The following is a 17,590-nucleotide window of genomic DNA, read 5'->3' as shown; positions in this document are numbered from 1 at the left end:
TTGGTAATTTTTTTTCCCTTTGACAGTCATCTATTCTCCATTCACCTAAATAATTGATTCTCCTTAAAATTCTATATATTTTATACACTTAAAAATTCTACTCTGGCACAATCTAGCCATGTGGCAGAGAGTGAAAACAGTATCTTGAATGAGTAAACCCCATAGCTTCTATCCATGGCTCAGCACAGAGTGAACAGACCAAAAACACAGTGTAATGCTTCCCCCTTGAGAGAGTTGGTCAAGGTGCCCAATGTCATAATTGTTCCTGGACTGCCCAGAAGACCAGCTTCTGACTTTTCTGTCTTGGAGTGCTGCTGGAAATTGGTATAATCTTGTTTCCTATGGGTTAGTGAGAACAGAGGTGGATATTTGTGCTGTTGGTCCCATTATCCTTTCCTTTCCCAGTTCACACAGTGAGTGCATAAAGTCAATTTCCCAGCTCCTCCTTGGAGATGGAATGAGTTTTACAGAGTGTCAGAGAATCCAACTTTTCTGGGGGCCACCTGGGGTGCTGGTTTTTTCTGTTCCACTGATGACACTCCGAATCCCTAGGTGCCTGAGGGCTTCCAAGAATGAATAAACAGATTGGGCTAGCATGAAGGTTTGAGAGATTCCAAGACTCATTGATGAGATATGAGTACAACCTGTGAAGACTGGGAAAGATTCCTACTTTCTCTAGTTAATAGATACTAACACAGCAAGACAAGGAAATTAATGAACAAAATAAGATGTTCCAACAAAAAAAGGAACAGGCTAAATCTTCAGAAATATATCCTAATGAAATGGGTTATACCATTTACCTGACAGATAATGCAAAATAACTCTAATAAACATGCTTACCAATGTCAAGAATATAATATATGAACAAAGTAAGAATATGAACAAAAATAAAACGCTTTTAAAATTACCCACCATGCAGTCATTGAGAAGTAGAAGAATTGCACTGAAAAAATTTACTTTGGCATTTTAATAACAAGCAGAAGAAAGAATTAGCATAATTATTAATAAAGACAGGTTATTGGGAAAACTCATTAAGAAGGAAAAGAATGAAAAGTGTGAGGAACATTTTAAGGGACTTAATGAAACTCTATGGAGTCAATGAACATATATATTACGGGTGTCCCAGAAGAACAAGAGAGAGAGAGAGAAAGAACCAGAAAGCTTATTGAAAGCAATAAAAATAAAAATTCCAGGAAACTCCTCAATTCTGGAGACATAAATGGACACCCAGATCAAAGAACTCAAATGATTCCAAAATAAGAAGAAAAGAAGAAACCAAAGGAGTCCACAAATGACACATTATGATTAAATTGTCAAAAGTCAATGTCAGAAAACTTTGAAAGCATCTAGAGAAAAGTGACTTGTTGAATAAAAGGGAAAGAGCATATATATTTTAGCAGCTTTTTCAGCAGAAACCTTGCTGGCCAGAAAGAAATTGGATTATGTATTCAAAGTTCAAAATTCAAAGCTGAAATTAATAACAGAAATCCCTACTGTTAAACAATTATTCTTTATTCAGCAAATCTGTTCTTCAAAAATAAAGGAGAGCTAAAGACTTTCCCAGACAAAAACTGAGGGACTTCAACATCAATAGAATTGTCTTACAAGAAATGTTAAGTGAGTTAAGTAAAAAGGATAGTATGTGATCCAGAGATCTCATTTCTTGGTATTTATTTAATGAGTTGAAAACATTATATTGTAGTGATATTAGCACTTCTTTGTTCACTACAGCATTATTCACAATAACCAAAAGATGCAAACAATTTTAATGATCATCTGTAGATGAATGGATAAAGAAAATGTGGTAGGCACAATATACTGCTATTCATCCTTTAAAAAAGAAAGAAAAGCTGCAATATGCTAAAATATGGAAAAACCTGGAGGACATGATAAATGAAATAATTCAATCACAGTAGGACATTGTATGAGGTATCTAAAACATTAAAACCTACAGAATCAGAGAGTGGAGTGGTGGTTGCCAGTAGCTGGGATCAGGGATGAAATGGGGATTTACTACTCAATGAACAAAAAGTTTCATTTACCATGGTGAATAAGTTCTATGAATCTGCTGAACAACATTTTACCTATAGTCAACACTAGAACATGGTAAACTTAAAAATGTGTTGAGTGAAAATTTCATGTTGTTTTCTTACTACAATAAAATAAATATTTTAAAAAGTAGTATTTGGGGGAGGAGGAATTTATATATTTTTATTGACAAAAACATTTGTGGCACAAAAATAGAGACTAACTATACCTTCTGTTTGGCAGACCTCTCTTCCAAAGCTCCAGGTCTATGTATCAGTGTCACCAATTTTTTTCTCGCTCTCTCTTTAGAACTCATGGTGGTAATTACTTCCTTTTGTTGGTAGTTATCATGTTCCATATTCTGCTTTGTTTTCTGTTTTGCCACAAAACTGAATAGTCCTTCATTACCTTCAAATTCCTAGCTAAATGAATCTTCTGTTTTCTGTGAAGTGTAATAGCAAATATATTACTCTGCCATTTAGGATCAGGATTTCTTCTGAGGCAGAATAGGCAGTGGAGGGAGCCTTACATGGTTCGATGTAAATTGTGTCAATACAGAGCTCCTTTGCTAAATATATGTTACTTCAGTAATAAAATACTAAGATTATATAGTGTTATCTTTTATATAAACCAGCATTTTTTTCAAATGCTCCTCACAATAAAATTCAGGTATCCCATTTCTTGTTTTTATTTCATTTTTTTTTAATTTTAAGCAATTTTTAAAATATACATGTTTTATTTATGTATACTTGACTTACAATATTTCAGGTGCACAGCAATATGATTCAATTATACAAATACACATATGTTATTTTTGAAATTATTTTCCACCATAGGTTATTATATGATATTGACTAAAGTTCCCTAGGCTATACAGTAAATATTTGCTTCTTGTTGCATAATCTACTTTTTAAAGAAATCTAGAAATATATTCATAATTAATCAAACAAATGGAGTAAAAATGCCATTTTTTTTTTTAGCTAGGCAAAAATTCATGCTTCCTGAAATGCATATTATGTATATTTATATGTGTATATAGAAAAGAGTCTTGACTACACTAGAAAAAGGCTTGAGGAAGAACATCAAAAAAAGAAGAAGAGATGGAGAAATTGGAAAACATAAACTAAATGAAATGGGAGCATTGAACATGAAATAGAAAAAGTGAAACAAATGAAACCAACTAGAAAAAAAATAAAAGATCATCGTATAAAATCCCTTTTGATTATACAGTGGAAGTGAGAAATAGATTTAAGGGACTGGATCTAATAGAGTGCCTGAAGAACTATGGATGGAGGCTCGTGACATCATACAGGAGACAGGGATCAAGATAATCCCCAAGAAAAATAAATGCAAAAAAGCAAAATGGCTGTCTGAGGAGGGCTTACAAATAGCTGTGAAAAGAAGAGAAGTGAAAAGCAAAGGAGAAAAGGAAAGATATACCCATTTGAATGCAGAGTTCCAAAGATTAGCAAGGAGAGATAAACAAGACTTTCTCAGCAATCAATGCAAAGAAATAGAGGGAAATGAAAGAATGGGAAAGACTAGAGATCTCTTCAAGAAAATTAGAGATACCAAGGGAACATTTCATGAAAAGATGGGCTCAATAAAGGACAGAAATGGTACGGACCTAACAGAAGTAGAAGATATTAAGAAGAGGTGGCAAAAATACAGAGAATAACTGTACAAAAAATATATTCATGACCCAGATAATCACGATGGTATGATCATTCACCTAGAGCTAGACATCCTGGAATGCAAAGTCGAGTGGGCCTTAGGAAGCATCACTACACACAAAGTTAGTAGAGGTAATGAGATTCCAGTTGAGCTATTTCAAATCCTAAAAGATGATGCTGTGAAAGTGCTACACTCAATATGCCAGCAAATTTGGAAAACTCAGCAGTGGCCACAGGACTGGAAAAGATCAGTTTTCATTCCGTTCCCAAAGAAAGTCAATGCCAAAAAATGCTCAAGCTACCTCACAATTGCACTCATCTCACACACTAGTAAAGTAATGCTCAAAATTCTCCAAGCCAGACTTCAACAATATGTGAACCGTGAACTTCCTGATGTTCAAGCTGGTTTTAGAAAAGGCAGAGGAACCAGAGATCAAATTGCCAATATCCACTGGATCATTGAAAAAAAAAAAAAAAAGAGTTCCAGAAATACATCTACTTCTGCTTTATTAACTATGCCAAAGCCTTTGACTGTGTGGATCACAATAATATGTGGAAAATTCTAAAAGAGATAGGAATACCAGACCACTTAGCCTGCTTCTTGAGAAACCTGTATGCATGTCAGGAAGCAACAGTTAGAAGTGGACATGGAACAACAGACTGGTTCAAAATAGGCAAAGGAGTATGTCAAGTCTGTATATTGTCACCCTGCTTATTTAACTTACATTCAGAGTACATCATGAGAAATGCTGGGCTGGAAAAAGCATAAGCTGGAATCAAGATTGCCAGGAGAAATATCAATAACCTCAGATATGCAGATGACATCACTCTTATGGCAGAAAGTGAAGGGGAACTAAAAAGCCTCTTGATGAAAGTGAAAGAGGAGAGTGAAAAAGTTGGCTTAAAGCTCAACATTCAGAAAACTAAGATCATGGCATCTGGTCCCATCACTTTATGGCAAATAGATGGGGAAACAGTGGAAATAGTGGCTGACTTTATTTTTTTGGTCTCCAAAATCACTGCAGATGGTGATTGCAGCAATGAAATTAAAAGATGCTTACTCCTTGGGAAGGAAAGTGATGACCAACCTAGATAGCATATTAAAAAGCAGAGACATTACTTTGTAAACAAAGTTCCTCCTAGTCAAGTCTATGGTTTTTCTGGTAGTCATGTATAGATGTGAGAGTTGAACAATAAAGACGGCTGAGTGCAGAAGAAATGATGCTTTTGAACTGTGGTGTTGGAGAAGACTCTTGAGAGTCCCTTGGACTTCAAGGAGATCCAACCAGTTCATCCTAAAGGAGATCAGTTCTGGGTGTTTATTGGAAGGATTGATGTTCAAGCTGAAACTCCAATACTTTGGCCATCTGATGCATAGAGCTGACTCATTTGAAAAGACCCTGGTGCTGAGAAAGATTGAGGGCAGGAGGAGAAGGGGACGACAGAGGATTAGGTGGTTGGATGGCATCACTGACTCAATAGTTATGAGTTTGGGTAAACTCCGTGATTTGGTGATGGACAGGTAGGCCTGGTGTGCTTCTGCTCATGGGGTCACAGAATCAAACATGACTGAGCGACTGAAATGAACTGATAGTCCAGTTGTTTTTAAATATGACTACTCATTAAAAGCATATCTAGACTTCTGGAGTAAAAAGAAATATCTGAGCATTCGTAGTAAAAAAAATCAAGATAATGCTGATATGCATCTGGATTTTAAAAAGTGATTGCAGGTTTTTCTATTAGATCCTAGTTTTTGTGATATTGAGTTCAATTATTTTTCTGTTGACCAATCATGGTACAACAGTTTTAATTGGTAAGTAGTTACATAATCACAAGAGTGAAAGATGTCTATTAGTTTTCACAGTCAATGGCCAGGCAAAAAATTAAGGATACTTGTATTGCAAGCCATAATAGGAGCATGATTAACTTAGCAATATAAAATAATTATATACAATTTCGGCGGGTGGTGGATCAAGCAGGGTGATATGGTAAGTGCAAATGCATACATGCACATGCTTTCATCCACCCAGTCAGTCTATGTCTTTTGGTTGATTCATTTAATCCATTTACATTTAAGGCAAATATCAAAATTATGATCCTATTACCATTTTCTTAATTATCTGTAGGTCTTTTCCTTCTCTTGTGTTCCCTGCCTAGAGTAGTTCCTTAAGCATTTGTTGTAAAGCTGGTTTGGTGCTGCTGAATTCTCCTAACTTTTCTTGTCTGAAAAGTTTTTTATTTCTTCATCTAATCTGAATGAGAGTCTTTCTGGGTAGAGTATTATTGGTTGTAGGTTTTTCCCTTTCATTGTTCTGAATATATCATGCAATTCCCTTCTGACTTGTAAAGTTTCTGTTGAGAAATCAGCTGATAGCCTGATGGGAGTTCCTTTGTATGCTATTTGTCTTTTCTCCCTTGTTGCTTTTAATATTTTATCTCATGTGCACCCCAATGTTCATTGCAGCACTGTTTATAATAGCCAGGACATGGAAGCAACCTAGATGCCCATCAGCAGATGAATGGATAAGGAAGCTGTGGTACATATACACCATGGAATATTACTCAGCCATTCAAAATAATTCATTTGAACCAGTTCTAATGAGATGGATGAAACTGGAGCCCATTATGCAGAGTGAAGTAAGCCAGAAAGATAAAGAACATTACAGCATACTAACACATATATATGGAATTTAGAAAGATGGTAACGACAACCCTATATGCAAAACAGAAAAAGAGACACAGAAGTACAGAACAGACTTTTGAACTCTGTGGGCGAAGGTGAGGGTGGGATGTTTCGAAAGAACAGCGTGTATATTATCTATGGTGAAACAGGTCACCAGCCCAGGTGGGATGCATGAGACAAGTGCTCGGGCCTGGTGCACTGGGAAGACCCAGAGGAATCGGGTGGAGAGGGAGGTGGGAGGGGGGATCAGGATGGGGAATACGTGTAAATCTATGGCTGATTCATATCAATGTATGACAAAACCCACTGAAAAAATAAATAAATAAATAAAGGAAAAAAATAAAAACTATGGTTAAAATAAAAAAAAAAAAATTTATCTCCATCTTTAATGTTTGTCAGTTTGATTATCATGGGTCTTGGTGTGTCCCTTCTTTGATTTATCCTGCCTGGGATTCTCTGTGCTTCCTGAACTTGGTTGATTATTTCCTTTCACGTGTTAAAGGAGTTTTCAGCTATTTTCTCTTCAATTATTTTCTCAGGTCCTTTCTCTCTCTCTCTTCTCCTTCTGGGACCCCTGTAATGCAAATGTTGATGTGTTTAATGTTTTCCCAGAGATCTCTTGACTTTCCTGTAGCTCAAATAGTAAGAATATGCCTACAATGAAGGAGACCAAGGTTTGATCCCTGGATCGGGAAGACCCTCTGGAGAAGGAAATGACAATCCACTCCAGTATTCTTACTTGGAGAATCCCATGGACATAAGCCTGGCAGGCTATAGTCCATGGGATCACAGTGTCGGACATGACTGAGTGACTAACACAAACAGAGGTCTCTTGGGCTGTCTTCATTTCTTTTCATTCTTTTCTCTATATTCTGTTCTGCAGCAGTGATTTCCACCATTCTGTCCTCCAGGTCACTTATCTGTCCTGCCTAAGTTATTCTGCTATTGATTCCTTCTAGTGTACTTTTCATCTTTGTTTGTTCTTTAGTTCTTTGGTAAACATTTCTTGTATCTTCTCAATCTTTGCCTCCATTATTTTCCCAAGATCCTGGATCATCTTCACTATCATTATTTTGAATTCTTTTTCTGGAAGGTTGCCTATCTTCACTTCATTTAGTTGTTTTTCTTGGGTTTTATCTTGTCCCTTTATCTGGGACATAATTTTGTGCTTTTTCATCATGATTAACTTTCTGTAATATGTTGTTTGTTTTAACTGCTCTGCCACTGTGCTCCTTCTTGCCTCTCCTGTCTGCCCTCTGATGGATGAGACTAAGAGGCTTGTGTAAGCTTCTTGATGGGATACTGATGTGTGGTGTTGCACTCCCTCCCTGGTAGTTGTTTGGCCTGAGGTGAACCAGCCATGGGGTCTATGGGCTCTGTGGTAGGGTTAATGGTGAACTCCAAGAGGGTTTACACCAAGGGCGACCTTCCAATGCCCTCGTCCCTGTGGTGAGCCCCTGATGACCCACATCTATACAAGAGGTCTTTCAACACTAGCAGATAGTTTAGGTTCAGTCTACTGTGGAGTCACTGCTCCTTTCCTCTCAGTCTTGGTACACAGATTTTTGTGTGTGCCCTCCAAGACTGGAGTCTCTGTTTCCCCCAATCCTTTGGAAATCCTGTAATCAAATTCCTCCAGGCTTCAAGGCCAGATTGCCTGGGGATTCCCAGTCCCTTTGTCAGATCTCTAGGCTGGGAAGCCTGACATGAGGTTCAGAACTGTCACAACAGTGCAAGAACTTCTTTGGTATTATTGTTCTCCACTCTGTGGGTCACCCATCCATATGGGGTTTGATTTCATTGCATCCTGTCTATGGTTGTTCAACAACTAGTTGCAATGTTGGTGCTCTCACAGGAGAAGATGAGCACACATTCTTCAACTCCACCATCTTGAATCAGAAGCTCCAGTATGCTTTTTCTTTTATGAGCCAGATAGTTTGGTCTTTGTCACTGAAATACTGAGTATAGAAATAGGTTCAAATATTACCAAAAGTAGAGGTACAGAAAGTTCCCTACATACAAATGAGTTCTGTTTGAAGAGCACATTCACAAATCCAACTTGTTCATAAGTCCAATAATGTTAACTTGGGTACCCAACTAACACAATTAGCTAATTAGTACTATATTGTAATAGGTTTATAATACTTTTCACATAAATAATACATAAAAGCAAACAAACAAACAAAAAAAGCACAAACAACAAAGAAAACATTTTTAATCTTACAGTACAGTACCTTGAAAAGTACAATAGGAGGGAGGAACAATATGGCAGAGGAGTAGGTGGACGTGGAGTACCTGACCACTGGAAAAGAATATATAGAACCACGAAAAACTCAGTAGGATGAAGGAACCAGAGGGTAAAATAAGAGAGTTAGTAGGACTGGACCTGCCTTGGCAGGTGGGAGAACTGAAGTAGGGGTCCGATCCCCACATCAGGCTAACTGTTTGGGTCAGAGGAGAAACATTTGAGGCTGAAAGGAAACATCTGATCTGTGACAGCCTAAATGGAATGAGTATCACACAGACGATCCTTGCCACAGCCATACATACCCTGGACAAGGATGCAGGTCTGCTAGAAGGTGCAGCAGCTAGGAGCTAGAGCATGGGGATTGTGGAGAAATTCCAGGGTGAGGTCTGCTGTTGACTGTGGAGAAATGGCTAGAGGGGACATGAGGGAGGAGATTGCGGTGGGAAATGCCTGTGGAGGAAAGACAGACAGCCATGGAAGCAAGGTGATATTGCTGAGTCATGCGTAGGGGGTGGAGCCATTACCATAGCCTCTCTTTTCCCACACATCAGCACAGGCAGCTGAACAATAGAGAGGCTGGCTCTTCAACTACCTGACATGTGGAACAACAGAGAAATACCCAAGCCATGGTGCCTGTAAGTGCCTGATGTGCCAAAAAACAGAGTAGGATCCCAGCCAAAGCAGCCCTCTATGTGCCTGGTGTGCTGAGCAACAGAAAAGGACCACAGGCAGGGGAGCCCTCTAAGTGCCTGAACAGGTGGAACAACAGAGAAGGACTAGCCAAAGAGGTCTTCTGATCCCCAGCTGCCAAAGGCTAGAAAAAGACTGGCAGGGCCATAGCTCCTGAGGCTGAAGCAGTCTGTGTCCGCGCACACTTGGTGCCACTAGGGTCCCTGCGACCCAAGCAGCTGCCCCAACTTCATGCTCAATCCTCACTGAGACAGAGATGCCACAGGTTAGAAAATGTCCTTCATCTGTGCACATGGGTCAATTTGGTTGTATCCAACTCTGTGACCCCATGGACTGTGGCTTGCCAGGCTTTTCTAATCAGGGGATTCTCCAGGCAAGAATACTAGAGTGGGTTGCCATACCTTTCAAGAACACCGTATTTCCTGCTGTCAATTCCCCTGAGTGCTTGCTGCTGCCAGGGCCCCTGCAACTTAAGCAGCTGCACCATCTCCACACCTGGCACTCACTGGGGCAGACCCAAGTCCTCCATTGCAGCCTCAGGAAAAAACCCCTTTGGACATCCCACATGTGAAGGAGGAGATAAAAAACCACAATGGAAACCCAGGAGCAGTGTGGTTAAGGAAGAGGACCCAAAACCTCCCCACAAGATGTACAGCAGGAAGATTAAATCCACATGATCAATGAGGCAGACTGTGTCTATGGAATATATAAAAGGACACTGAGAGTTCTCACAAAAGAAAAAACATTAGTTTTGAGAGCTGTGAACACTGGAGGCAAAAACACAAGAGTAGGACCAGATTAGAGTCTGAGCTGCCCCCACAGCAGGTCCAGAGACAAGCACAGTGTTGGAGGCATCCTAGGGAAGTGAGGTGGACTGTGACTCCCAGTGAAGGAAAGGATGCTGAAAGCAGAGACTCAAAATAAATAAATAAATAAATAAATAAATAAGATAAAATAAAAAATCATTATATTTTTACTTATTCTGTAGTTTCTTCTGGATTTTTTCTGTATATTTCTTTTTATTTCCCTTTATTTCCCCTTATACTGCTGTAGTTGTCAATTTTATTAATACTCAAATAAATCTATTTAAGATTTTGAGAATAATCTTTTAATCACACTTTTTATTTCTGTTATATACTTCTGCCTCTACATTGGCCTTTTGTGGTTCTGTGGGGTTTTTCTTTTCTCTCTCTCTCTCTCTGTTTTTAACTTTTAATTTTATTTTTTTTAAAGTGTATCATTATTTTTATCTACATTTATTCCTTTGTTTGCTTTTCCTACTATTCTTTTCCCATTGCAGTTAGCAGTTTATATATATATATATGTATATATATATATACATATATATATATCTTCTTGATCTACCTCTATTTAACTTTGCACTTCTATTCTTTCTTTCCTTTCTTTTTCTCACCATATTTGTTAATTTTTTGTTTTCATTTATTTATTCCCCAGCTGGCACCTTGCTTTAGTTTTGCTTTCCAGTTTGTGCTTTAGCTATTTTTGCTTTTAACTGGTGGATATAATTTTTGTTTTCTTTTGTTTTTACCTCATTTATTTTTTGGGCTGTTTTGGTTTTCTTATTGGTGTATATGCATGTGTGTATATTCCATTATTTTAGTTATTATTTGCCTGATTTTGTAATTTTCATTTGTCTGGGGAGTGTCCTTTTTTCTTGCTTTCATGTATTTGTATTAACCCCATTTAATGCCATAACAAACTACCTGTGGAATCTCCACTACTGGCCAGAGATCAAGCCCTGCATCTTTGGAGTGGGAGCACTGACTCTTAGACCCTAGACTACCAGAGAACTCCTAAACCTAGGGAGTATCAACTAGTGATTACTCCCACAAAGGGAACCACTTGTACACAAAACCCAGCATCACCCAACTGCCAGTAGTACCCTGTGCAGGACGCCTCATACAAACAACAAACAAGACAAAAATACAAACCCAGTCATAAGCAGATAGGATTACCACCACACTCTGCCCTGCCTTTCCTCTGATCAGAGGAAAACAAACAAACAAAACTCACCTCCTCCCACTAGAACAAACACAAGTCACACCTTACACAAAACTTACACAAAACACTGGACCAATCTTACAAGGACAGAAACCAAAACAAAGAAAGAATTCAACCTTGAAGCCTGGGAAAAGGAGACCTCAAACACAATAAGTCAACAAATAAATAAATAAATAATGAAAAGGCAGAGAAATACTACACAAATGAAGGGACAACCCAGAAACATAGAAGTCCAAATAAATGAAGATAAAATAGGGAAACAACTTGAAAAATAATTCATATAATGATAATAAAAATCATCCAAAACCTTGAAAACAGAATGGAGAAAATGCAAGAATCAATTAACAAAGACCTACAAGAAATAAATAATAAAATATACAGAAACAAATGACACAATTACTGATATTAAAAATACTTTAGAAAGAATCAGTAACAGAATATCTAAAGCAGAAGAATAGATCAGTGAGGTGGAAGGCAGAATGGTAGAAATAACTGGTGAAGAGCACAATAAAAAAAAAAAGAAAAACTTAGGATAGTCTCAGAGTCCCCTGGGACAATATTAAACACACCAATATTCAAATCATAGGGGTCCCAGAAGAAGAGAAAAAGAAGGGTATGAAAAAAAATTTTGAAGAGATTATAGTTGAAAATTTCCCCAACATGGGAAAAGAACTAGTCAATCAAGTCCAAGAATTGCAAAGAAACCCATATAGGATAAACCCAAGGAGAAACACCAAGACACATACAATCCAAACTAACAAAGATTAAACACAAAGAAAGAATATTAAAGTCAGCAAGAGAAAAGCAACCAGAAACACAAAGGGGAAACCCCATAAGTTTAACAAGTTATCTTTCAGCAGAAACTCTACAGGCCAGAAGGGAATGGTAGGATATATATAAAGTACTGAAAGGGAAAAAAATCTGCAACTAAGATGACTCTAAACAGCAAAGATCTAACTCAAAACTGATGCAGAAATCAAAAGCTTTACAGACAAGAAAAAGTTAAGAGAATTTAGTACCACCAAATCAGCTTAACAACAAATGTTAAAGGGGTTTATATAGTCAGGAAATAAAAGAGAAGAAAAACTACAAAAAAAAAAAAAAAACAACTAAGAAGATGGCAATAGGAACATATATAACAATAATTACTTTAAATGTAAATGAAGTAATACTGGAAACAAAAGAAACAGATAGGCTGAATGGATACAAAATCAAGACCCATATATATGCTATCTACAAGAAAGCCACTTCAGACCTAAAGATATATGTAGACTGAAAGTGAGAGGATGGAAAAATATATTCCATGCAAATGGAAATCCAAGAAAGTTAGAGTAGCAATTCTCATATTAGACAACATATATCTTAAAATAAAGAACATTACAAAAGAAAAGGAATGAAACTACATAAGGGATCAGTCTAAGAGGAAGACATAACAATTGTAAATATCTATGCACCCAACATAGGAGCATGTCAATACATAAGAACACGCTAACAGCCATAAAAAGAGAAATTGACAGTAACGCAGAAACAGTAAGAGATTTTAACACCCCATATACACCAATGGAGAGAATTTCAAAACAGAACATTAATAAGGAAACACAAATCTTAAATGGCATATTGCACCAGATGGATCTCTTCAGGTTGAAATATTCAAGACATACCATCAAAACACAGAAGAATACAATTTCTTCTTGAGTGCACATGGAACATTCTCCAGGATCAACCACATCTTGGGTCACAAATCAAACCGTAATAAACTTAAGAAAATTGAAATCATATCAAGCATCTTTTCTGACCACAACACTAAATATAAATAACAAGAAAAACATAAAAAAATAGAGATTAAACAATATGCTTCCCATTTGAATGCAGAGTTCCAAAGAATAGCCAGGAGAAATAAGAAAACATTCTCAGTGATCAATGCAACGAAATAGAGGAAAGGAACAGAATGGGAAAGACTAGAGATCTCTTCAAGAAAATTAGAGATACCAAGGGAATATTTCATGCAAAAATGGGCTCAATAAAGGACAGAAATGGTATGGACCTAAAAGAAACAGAAGATATTAAGAAGAGGTGGCAAGAATACACAGAAGAACTGTACAAAAAAGATCTTCATAACCCAGATAATCACAATGGTGTGATCACTCACCTAGAGCCAGACATCCTGGAATGTGATGTCAAGTGGGCCTCAGAAAGCATCACCAGAAGCAAAGCTAGTGGTTGTGATGGAATTCCAGTTGAGCTATTTCAAATGCTGAAAGATGATACTGTGAAAGTGCTGCACTCAATATGCCAGCAAATTTGCAAAACTCAACAGTGGCCACAGGACTGGAAAAGGTCCATTTTCATTCCAATCCCTAAGAAAGGCAGTCCCAAAGAATGCTCCAACTACTGCACAATTGCACTCATCTCACACACTAGTAAAGTCATGCTCAAAATTCTCCAAGCCAGGCTTCAGCAATACGTGAACCGAGAAATTCCAGATGTTCAAGCTGGTTTTAGAAAAGGCAGAGGAGCCAGAGATCAAATTGCCAGTATCTGCTTGATCATCAAAAAAGTAACAGTGTTCCAGAAACACATCTATTTCTGCTTTATTGACTACGCCAATGCTTTCAACTGTATGGATCAAAATAAACTGTGGAAAATTCTAAAGGAGATTGGAATACCAGACCACATGACCTGCCTCTTGAGAAACCTGTATGCAGGTCAGGAAGCAACAGTTAGAACTGGACATGGAACAGCAGACTGGTTCCAAATAGGAAAAGAAGTACATCAAGGCTGTATATTGTCAACCTGCTTATTTAACTTATATGCAGAGTACATCATGAGAAACGCTGGGCTGAAAGAAGCACAAGCTGGAATCAAGATAGCAGGGAGAAATATCAATAACCTCAGATATGCAGATGACACCACCCTTATGGCAGAAAGTGAAGAGGAACTAAAAAGCCTCTTGATGAAAGTGAAAAAGGAGAATGAAAAAGTTGGCTTAAAGCTAAACATTTAGAAAACTAAGATCATGGCATCTGGTTCCATCACCTCATGGGAAATAGATGGGGAGACAGTGGAAATAGTGTCAGAGTTTATTTTTTTGGAGCTCCAAAATCACTGCAGATGGTGACTGCAGCCATGAAATTAAAAGACACTTACTCCTTGGAAGGAAAGTTATGACCAACCTAGACAGCATATTAAAAAGCAGAGACATTACTTTGCCAACAAAGGTCCGTCTGGTCAAGGCTATGTTTTTTCCAGTGGTCATGCGTGGATGTGAGAGTTGGAATTTGAAGAAAGCTGAGCGCCATAAAACTGATGCTTTTGAACTGTGGTGTTGGAGAAGATTCTTGAGAGTCCCTTGGATTGCAAGGAGATCCAACCAGTCCATCCTGAAGGAGATCAGTCATGGGTGTTCATTGGAAGGACTGATGCTGAAGCCGAAACTCCAATACTTTGGCCATCTCATGCGAATAGTTGACTCGTTGGAAAGGACACTGATGCTGGGAGGGATTGGGGGCAGGAGGAAAAAGGGATGACGGAGGATGAAATGGCTGGATGGCATCACCGACTTGATGGGCATGAGTTTGAGTAAACTCCAGCAGTTTGTGATGGATAGGGAGGCCTGGCGTGCTGCAATTCATGGGGTCACAAAGATGCTTTCACAGCATCATCTTTCACGTATTGAAATAGCTCAACTGGAATTCCATCACATCCACTAGCTTTGCTTGTGGTGATGCTTTCTGAGGCCCACTTGACATCACATTCCAGGATGTCTGGCTCTAGGTGAGTGATCAGGCCATTGTGATCATCTGGGTCATGAAGATATTTTTTGTACAGTTCTCTGTATTCTTGCCACCTCTTCTTAATATCTTCTGCTTCTGTTAGGTCCATACAATTTCTGTCCTTTATTGAGCACATTTTTGCATGAAATATTCCCTTGGTATCTCTAATTTTCTTGAAGAGATCTCTAGTCTTTCCCATTCTGTTGTTTTCCTCTCTTTCTTTTCATTGATCGCTGAGGAAGGCTTTCTTATCTCTCCTGGCTATTCTTTGGATCTCTGCATTCAAATGGGAATATCTTTCCTTTTCTCCTTTGCTTTTTGCTTCTTTTCTTTTCACAGCTATTTGTAAGTCCTCCTCAAGCAACCATTTTGCTTTTTTGCATTTTTTTCCCATGGGGATGGTCTTGATTCCTGTTTGCTGTACAATGTCACTAATCTCCACCCATAGTTCATCAGGTTCTCTGTCTATCAGAGATGTAGTCCCTTAAATCTATTTCTCACTTCCACTGTATAGTCATAAGGGATTTGATTTAGGTCATACGTGAATGGTCTAGTGGTTATCCCTACTCTTTTCAATTTAAGTCTGAATTTGGCAATAAGGAGTTCATGACCTGAGCCACAGTCAGCTCCAGGTCTTTTTTTTTTTTTTTTTTTTTTTTTGCTGACTGTATAGTGCTTCTCCATCTTTGGCTGCAAAGAATATAATCAATCTGATTTCGGTGTTGGCCATCTGGTGATGTCCATGTGTAGAGTCTTGTCTTGTGTTATAAGAGGGTGTTTGCTATGTCCGGTGAGTTCTCTTGGCAAAACTCTATTAGCCTTTATCCTGCTTCATCCTGTACTCGAAGGCCAAATTTGCCTGTTACTCCAGGTGTTTCTTGACTTCCCACTTTTGCATTCCAGTCCCCTATAATGAAAAGGACATTGTTTTTGGCTGTTATTTCTAAAAGGTCTTGTAGGTCTTCATAGAACCTTTCAACTTTGGCTTCTTCAGTGTTACTGGTTGGGGCATAGGCTTGGATTACTGTGATATTGAATTGTTTGCCTTGGAAGCGAACAGAGATAATTCTGTCGTTTTTGAGGTTGCATCCAAGTACTGAATTTCAGACTCTTTTGTTGACTATGATGGCTACTCCATGTCTTCTAAGGGATTCCTGCCCACAGTAGTAGATATAATGGTCATCTGAGTTAAATTCACCCATTCCAGTCCATTTTAGTTCGCTGATTCCTAGAATGTTGACATTCACTCTTGCCATCTCCTGTTTGACCACTTCCAATTTGCCTTGATTCATGGACCTAACATTCCAGGTTCCTATGCAATATTGCTCTTTACAGCATCGGACCTTGCTTCTATCACCAGTCCCATCCACAACTGGCCGTTGTTTTTGCTTTGGCTCCATCCCTTCATTCTTTCTGGAGTTATTTCTCCACTGTTCTCCAGTAGCATATTGGGCACCTACCGACCTGGGGAGTTTCTCTTTCAATATCCTATCATTTTGTCTTTTCATACTGTTCATGGGGTTCTCAAGGCAAGAATACTGAAGTGGTTTGCCATTCCCTTCTCCAGTGGACCACATTCTATTAACCCTCTCCACTATGACCCATCCATCTTGGATGGTCCCACATGGCATGGCTTAGTTTCATTGAGTTAGACAAAACTGTGGTCCTGTGATCAAGTTTTCTGTGATTATGGTTTTAGTATGTCTGCCCTCTGATGCCCTCTCACAACACCTACCGTCTTACTTGTGTTTCTCTTACCTTGGACGTGTGGTATCTCTTCACAGCTGCTCCTTACCTTGGACGAGGGGTATCTTCTCATGGCCGCCCTTCCTGACCCAAAAAATGGCTCCTCAATAAGTGGTGCTGGGAAAACTGGACAGTTGCATGTAAAATATTAAAATTAGAACACTTCATAACACCATACATAAAGATCTACTCAAAATGGATTAAATACCTAAATGTAAGACCAGAAACTATAAAACTCTTAGAGGAAACCATAGGCAGAACACTCGATTACATAAATCAAAGCAAGATCTTCTATGACCCACCTCCTAGAGTAAAGGAAATAAAAGAAAAATAAACAAGTGGGACCTAATTAACTTTAAAAGTTTTTGCATAGCAACGGAAACTATAAACAAGTTGAAAATAGAACCCTCAGAATTGGAGAAAATGAAAGCAGAGGAAACAACTGGTTAAGAATCAATTTCCAAAATGTACAAGCAGCTCATACAACTCAAAATCACAGAAACAAGCAACCCAATCAAAAAGTGAGAAAAAGACCTAAACCGACATTTCTCCAAAGAAGACATACAGATGGCTAACAAACACATGAAAAGATGCTCAAGATCACCCATTAAAGAGAAATACAAATCAAAACTACATTGAGATACCACCTCACACCAGTCAGAATGGCTATTATCAAAAAGTCCACAGACAATAAGTCCTGGAAAGGTTGTGGAGAAAAGGGAGCCCT

Source organism: Cervus elaphus, chromosome X (assembly GCF_910594005.1).
Source record: "Cervus elaphus chromosome X, mCerEla1.1, whole genome shotgun sequence".
Classification (NCBI taxonomy): Eukaryota; Metazoa; Chordata; class Mammalia; order Artiodactyla; family Cervidae; genus Cervus; species Cervus elaphus.
The sequence above is the reverse complement of the archived record's forward strand: the minus strand, read 5'-3'. Positions refer to the sequence as shown.